The sequence below is a fragment of the Sesamum indicum genome, linkage group LG3 (assembly GCF_000512975.1).
Source record: "Sesamum indicum cultivar Zhongzhi No. 13 linkage group LG3, S_indicum_v1.0, whole genome shotgun sequence".
Classification (NCBI taxonomy): domain Eukaryota; kingdom Viridiplantae; phylum Streptophyta; class Magnoliopsida; order Lamiales; family Pedaliaceae; genus Sesamum; species Sesamum indicum.
In genome coordinates, this window is record NC_026147.1 from 1,262,067 (window position 1) to 1,270,395 (window position 8,329).

At 29.9% G+C, this 8,329-nt stretch overlaps 1 long non-coding RNA gene across 1 annotated transcript in view; it reads left to right on the forward strand.

Moving 5' to 3' along the window:
- LOC105156956 overlaps positions 1-738 on the forward strand; it is a 1,688-nt gene extending 950 nt beyond the window's left edge. The window contains exon 2 of the long non-coding RNA XR_847401.1: positions 677-738. This is a non-coding gene — a long non-coding RNA (uncharacterized LOC105156956). The remainder of the gene's footprint in view (positions 1-676) is intronic.

Below are 8,329 nucleotides of genomic sequence, written 5' to 3' on the forward strand. Positions count from 1 at the left end.
TGTGGTGGCTCCTCCGGCCCACTCCGCCACGAGCTGGGGAGGGGGGGCGAGGGCCCTCCCCCAGGTGCTTCGGTTATAGGCTTTGGTAGAGGAGAATTTTCGGACTTTGTTCCTCCTGCCGAAAAAATTTGGGATGATCTTCCTCCATATTTAGAAGGCTACTCCCCTGACTATATTGGCGCGATTATGAGTTTGTCTAAGTGTCCTTCTTTTGACTCAGGTGAGAATTTAGAGGATTTGTCTGATTTTGAGTTGAACCGGACGGAGTTTAGGCGTAGCAAACAATGTGATGACATAGCATCAGATGGGGCGCCTAGCTCCGAGCGATGTGAGACTGACGATGAGGTCGTCAGTGAGGATGAGGAGACTGATTTTTTTTTAAGGAGCTTCTAATTAAGTTTTCAACATATTATTTGTGGTAAATTACAATGAACTTATTTAAAGTTTACCATAATTATAAATATTCCCTCATTTTTTTTTAAAAAAAAAAATTACAAATACCCCATTATAAGTACCTCCAACAATGGGTTATCACAGCGAATATTTACATATACAGGCTGTCACAAGAGATTATTTATAATTTAATAAAAAAATATTTATAATTATGACAAAATTCAAGAAATGCAGTTGTAATTTATGTCATTATATTTGAATCGTATAATCTCTTTTTTCTTAGTGTTGAAGAGGGGAAGAAATTATGGTTTGCGTGGAGCAATGAATAGAGATTCGGGTACGTAAGAAGAAAAAAGGCATGAGGAGAAATGATGGAGCGTGTGAGGGTTTCCATCTACTTGGAGCTATATACAGATATGGTTGCAGGGCTCGAGGAGAAGTAGTGATGATGGTGGTATATACATACATATATATATATATACACATATACATACACACAAGAAAACACACATACACATGTGTATGTGTGTGTGTTCTTGTCTGTGGGGGATGGGGAAAAAGTATGTGATATAAGCACTTGAAAGCTCTTCCTAACATGTCTTGTTTGCTTCAAATCTTGGATGAATCAAAGCTTCCAACTATAAGCAATCATTAGCACATACATCTGTCTGAGTTTTTATTTTTCTTTTAGTTTTAAAATTATTTTTTAAAAATTCCATAAAATAGATCGATACATTTAATTATGCTGTAGACAAATTTTAAATGGTCTTAAAATTGAAAATATTCGACGCATTTAGTTTTATAAATCATGTATAATAAAAGACTAAATGTGTCGAGTTTGCATAATTTTGGGACCATTTTGAAATTTTTGTAAAAATAAAGGACTAAATATATTGAATTCTCTATCTTACTAAAAGTGTGATTTTACTTCACATACATATTATATATACACACACGCAGAACGAAACGTTATGCATAACTTATACTTTTACGATGGGTACAAATTAAAAAAAAATTGTGTATTAAATAATATTAAAACAACGCTATATTTAAAAATAAAAATGAAAAGTAAAAAAAAAATTAAATTAAAATTGGAGCGTTTGGCATAATTAAAAATTTAATAACTAATTTTTACTTATAAATAACAAAAAATAGTGGAGAAAACCTTAAAATTTTTTACTATAAATAAAATTAATTTAAGCAATTATATTCATAAATCGTAAATTAGAATATTCTTTTCCATTTATTTTCACAAGATTGTTTATATGTATACTTAAAGCTAGTGTAAATATCTCTACACATACAGAAAAATATTAGCTCAAATCTGATTCGACTGAATTTGAATTAATTATATGGCAAATATAATATATTTGGAATGTAATTAGTGTATCGTTTAAAAAAAATGATGAATTATATAACAAATATAATACACTTAATTTATAATTAATTTGATTTGACCAAATCTGATTTCGACAAAAAAATTTCATATATTAGGGGGAGAGATTATGATAAGGGGTGGGAAGAATTGTCTGCAGACCAAATAATTGCCAAAAGATAAAACTCCTAGATGCCTATTGTCAAATGATGTCAACCAATTGAGTTCAGACATGTTACATAGCACCTATTTTATTATAAATTTATTAAAATGTTACCATGTTGTAAGTTGAGAAATTTATTTATTAGTTTAATTAATTAGTCCTCTAATTTTGTTAGAATTATGAAATGGTCCTTCACATTTTTTTTATTTAGCAATTTTAATTAAGATGAAATTAATGAAAATTTTTAAAATTGGTCGGAAAATAGCATGTGCCAATTATACGTTTTGCCAAATTTAACAGGTACATGACTAGCATATATGTGCCATTTTCTGACCAGTTTGAAAAATCCAATTAAATTTATCCTAAAAATCATAAAATTAAAAAGCTGAACGATCAGTTTACGAGTTACAAGACTAAAATATCAAAAAGATATAATTACAAGACAAAAATGTAATTAAGCCCATACATACATGCCTAACATCAGTTAAGGGATAATTACACTCCCTTCCTCAAAAATTTGATGTAATTACACGTAGATCTCCTATAGTTTGAAAAATTATATTTAACACCCCTGTGTTTTGCTTTCGACTAAATAATAAGTCCCTCCATTAGTCAAAATTCATTGAATTTGTTGATATTTATAGAAAAATTGAATAAAAATTGATATTTATCATCGATTAACTTATTACTAACTTTTGGCACGCCAAACAATTTGTTTTCGACTAAACCGCTCCTATGACAGTGAAGAGGTATACCTCTTCACATTCATTAATGCATGAAGACGAATAAGGGTAATTTGATGATGAAAAGTTAATTGGGGATAAATATAGATTTTTTTTAATTTATTTTTTGTTAACATCAGTAAATTTGATGAATTTTGACGTCCCTTAGGGGACACCCTTATGGTTTGGGGCTCAACATTTCATTGTGAAAAAATTAGGTTCAAAACCCATTGAGAGCGTGTGCGAGTGGGCTTGTGCGTGGGATATAAAAAGAATGGATGAATTTTGACTAACGGTGGGATTTTCTTATTAATGAAAGTAAACTTAAAAAATATTGAATGTAATTTTTCAAACTATAGGGGGTCTACATGTAATTATCTCATTAGTTAATTACTTAGGGGCAAAAGTGCAATTACTAAAAGTGGTAGGGCACCATTCGTGCATGCAAAATATATACTTGTGCGCATGGTATAGTAGGTATCACAAATGTGCTTCTCTTATTGCTCAAAATTACACACAAAACATGTGTATGTGTATATGTATATATACGACATGTGCGCGTGCAAGCATGTATGGCGGCTAAAAGTCAGTTATAACCCTCTCAAAGTGTCACCCTATGTGTTCCTTGGTGGGGACTTTGTGTTTGCAAATTTGGTTCATGTGTTTAGAGTAGCTATGGCCCTTGCTTGCCATGGATGTAGGGCACATATATACTTCCATCATGTGTAGTTTCATCACAATTTGTCGGCCCATGTTCTTGGGGAAAGGGGTAATGGATAGTTTTAGGGCGGAATGTCGTGTCATCAAATTTATTAAAAATTTTATTTTAAGTGCTGACATAAGTGATGATGTAAAATTCTTTAAACAAATTGATCAATAAGGACTAAAATTGGGGGGTGGGGGTGGGGGGGGGGGTGGATAGTCTTAGGGAAGACTGTTGTATCATCAAATTTATCAAAAATCCTATTTTAGATGTTGATATGGCTGGTGACTTAGAATTGTTTGAATAAATTGGTCGGAAAGGACTAAAATTATCATAACTTTTAAAGTTATAAGACCAAATTGCGAATTTTAATTTGAACAGAATCAAAATTATCACTCCTTCACTTGCATGACTAAAATCACTTTTTTTTTTCCTATAATAAAATTAGGGTATTGTTGATTAGTTCTTATGCATAGTGAGTGGGCGATCATCTTATGCCAGATGAAAATAAGAAACTTGAGCGCTATATAGACCTAAATGTCACCTTTCTTGAGCAAGACAGTTTTCATGGTCAAGATAGGACAAAGCACGTTGTGTCATTTGCTACCGTTTATTGAAAAACGGGGCTGGGCCCATCCATGTGCCCCTTCTCAAGTCCTCTTTGTAGGGTTGATGATGTTGAGTATGTTACCGTTTTATATTGTAAAAAAGATGAGGGACCTTTCTCCTAACAAAGCGTATCAAATTTAATCGAGACGGGACACTGCATATCATATTAGTCGGAAAAATAACACTCGACGCATTAAGTAATTTCATTTTCAATTCTAATCCAAACTCAAAATCTTTCCAATAATATTTGGGGGAAAAGGAAAACTCTTGCATCTCACCTTTTGATGTAGTAAGATATAAAAGTAGAGATTTTGTTACACTTTCCAAGCAAGATTTGGCTCAAAAATAAACTCACCTTTACACTATAAAATAAAAGAAATTCTAAGTAGTTGACCCATATATATCTTTCTAAACCCCACAAGAAACACACACACCCACATGTGTGTGTGTGTTTGCTGAGTCTTTTTGTGTATGCAAGTTTGGTGGTAGGCGTGCAGCATATGGGGGGTGGGGGGGTGGGGGGAATGTGGTCATAATTTGAGTGTGTGCCAACATGCATTATGAATATCATTTTCTCCCTCTTTTCTATACAAACTGCAAAGAAAATCTTTGATTCTAAACACCCACAATTTGAAATCATTGTCTATCCCAACTCTTCCTACATACTCACTTTCTTTAATTTTTTTATTTATTTTTTTTAAACTTTAGTGTGTGTGTATATATATATGTATGTATATATCATGATATACATACTCACTAGAGACTATATGTACTTGTATGTATGTGTCATTGAGTTGAGTCTTTCTTTTTATTAGGTGTTGAATTAAAGTAGCTTAGAAGGTAAGGGGAATTTTTATTTTTTATTTTTTTATTTTTTTATTTTTTGGGTGGATGTCTTATAGTTGGGAATAGTAGGGTTTTATCATTTTTTTTAATAAGGATAAATTACAATCGATTTTACTAAAATTTGTCATAATTACAAATACATTTTTATTATTATAAAAAATTATAACTTACCCTCGTAAAATTAACGGTCGTCTAACATATACCCCTCGTGACTATTCATTGTAGGAGTGTATTTGTTGGACGATCTTTAATTTCAGAAGAGAACATTCATAAATTTTCAAATAATGAGAGCGTATTTATAACTACAGTGAATCTCAAGAAAACCCGTATAATTTACCCTTATAATATCGTTTCTTGAAGAGCCCTTTCTGTATAATGAAAAAATTATATATATAAATATATATGAATAAGTACAACTGCATATTTATTTACAAAGAGATTTTGCCGTAAACGTCTAATATTGCCGTCACAAAACCTACAAACCATAAAATATTTATGTTGCTCTATGTTCATTCAACGTGCGTAGATTTCCTACATTATAAATGATTATGACTTAAAAATTATCGTAAATGAATACTATCTACTATTGTCTAACAAAATCAATGTGAGAACTAAAATTTTGATTATGAATAATTAATATTTGTTATGATTTTAGCTAAGACCAAAATTTTTGACATGACTTTTAATTATAGATCATGATGTTTTAGCCTCATCTGAAAAAACAGGTTAATAGCCATAATTAATTAGTAATATTTGCTATGTTTTTTTTTTCACTTTTTATTTGATAATTAATTTATCGTAACAAAAAGTTATATTTTTTTAGTGTGTTTAAATAAAAGGATTTATATTTGAATAACATTTATTAAAATTTGTCTTTTGAAATAGCTAACATTAATTACGTGGATATATATATAAGACCAAACAAAATAAATGAAGAAATACAAATTTATAAATGCATTGTAATAAATTAATTAGATATATTCAAATAATTAAACTCGATTATTACTTTATATTATAAATTGAGTCTACCTAACTCCTAATTAATATTCCTTCAACAAATACAATTAAAAATATTCTTCATTTAATAAAAAGTTATACATATATATATATATATTATCTTCATAAATAAATAGCTTTTTATTTAATTAGAATAAGCATGAAGCATGACTTCACTTCATACGTGTTCTAATTATTTTAGCTGCCACGCCTGATTAATATTTTATTTTATTTCTGAAAAATAAAGAATGAATTAAATTTGTTCAATGTTTTTGGGAAACAATTGATGATTTTTGGGCACGACTAACATTCTTTTGGTACACTGTCGTAAAGACATATATATAGATATATGTAGTTGTCCCTTTCAAATTAATTACCAGTTGTTTTCAGACACTAAATTTTCACTCCTCCATCTATGATTAATCTCAACTGTAAAAAACGAATTTAAATTTGTTTCGACTAACTAACATTTATTACAATTAATATATGTATATATATAAATATATATTAATTTTTGGGAGAAATGTATTTATTGTCCTATAACTACAGTGTTCTGGATGATACTTTTGGTTTACTTCAATTTTAATTTTGCATTCAAGAACACTAATTTAAAAGGTAATTTACATTTACACCCCATGAGATTAAACAAAATCACACAATCACCATCTGTATTTTACAAAATTATAGCTATACCCCTGAGGGGTGTTAGTGTAATGTTTTTAAAGGGGTGTTTGTGTAACTTTTGTATCTAAATAGGGGGTGTAGTTGTAATTACAATTATAATCTCAGGGAGGTGTAGCTATAAATATTTTACAAAAAGTAGGGGATGTTTCTGTATTTTGACCTAACCTTAGGAGGGTGTCAATGCATGTAATCATACATTTGATCCGATTTCTGTAAAAATATGCCGATTTCGTCAGGAAAAAGCACATACTTGGCACGTGGCAATCACCTCACATTGTAAATTAACAAATACTAGTAATTAAAAATCTAATATTTATGATATGGTATATAATACGTATTTATATATAAATACACATAAATATATGCATATACACAATAGATACACACACATAAATGTGTTTGTGTGTGTTCCCCTTAGCACCCCTTATGTACAAATAACTAATAATAAGTCTGCCTCTCCTTAGGAGCTCCAATTATTGATGTCATGCATTGAAGCATCTAAGTCTATGATTATTATGTTACTAAATGTATGATAGCTGGGTAAATTACAATGTTCACTTCTTAAATTTATTATAATTATAAATATTTTTTAGTTGTTTAAAAATTTATAAATATTCTTTTGAAATTAACAATCGTCTAACAAATATCTCCTCTAATGAGCTATTACGACACAGTATTTGTGAGATGGGCCGCTAATTTCATGGAAATATTTATAATTTTTCAAATAATGAGGAGTATTTATAATTATAATAAATATTAAGAAAGTTCGTTATAATTAACCTATATTTTTAAAGATATTTTACATAATTTACTAATATATTAGTTAGAGTATTTGCATGTGGTGCATGGGTTCTAATGAGGAAGGTGACCAAAAGGGCAAAAATATATACCTCCTATAAGATTTCAAATATCCAGACAGAATAAAATATTGATCGAATCGTACCTAGCTCGAAGACTTGGGATCATTTAACACCCAGAGGATTAAGATTTCGACATGTATGTAGCTTTGTCCGATAAATATTCCAGTACTATTTGGGGCCAACGTATATTGTTATTGAGAGAATATTCTTTTTTTTATCTTTCCCTCAATTTCGCGCCAGAACTAAATTAAGCATTAAAAATTTTCAATTAATCTAACATTTGCTCGTTTTCTCAAATCTCATCACTTAGTTTGGGTTAATCTACTATTTGGGATCACAACGACCTCAAACTCAGATGTATCAACATGGATTTCCGTACTCAAATTATAGTAATTTTAGTCCTTTAACCAAAATAATTCTACATTATTAGTCATGTCAACATCTAAATTTGAAGCTTCTGGCGAATTTGATGGCATTACAGTCCAACATGTTTTATGACTTCGCAAATGAAAGTTACAAATTGGAAAAACTTACCATTTTATCAAATGGTAATTTTCTTTTTGCCAAGATCATTTCATAAGAAAAAAAATAGACTGTTATATCATCAAATTCACAAAAAGTCCTAATTATGTGTTAATATGGCTGATCATGTGGATTTTCCTGCCAAATTGGTCGAAAATTATTAAAATTATCATAATTTTTAAAATTATATATAGGATCAAATTACGAAATTTAATTTAAATAGGACCATTATCACCCCTACAATTTTTTAAGCAAAAAGAAATGATATATTTAAGAATTTTTCTTAATAAAAAAAAAAAAGAAAGAAGGTAGCTATGAATTTAGGATCATAGTGTTGTCTTCCAAAAGATCTTACAACACACAAGAATGACCATCATCTTCTACTCATTATGCCTGCAATCATTCTTTTGGTTGCCTCACCAGCATGCCCCCCCTAACCCCTGAGCTATATATATA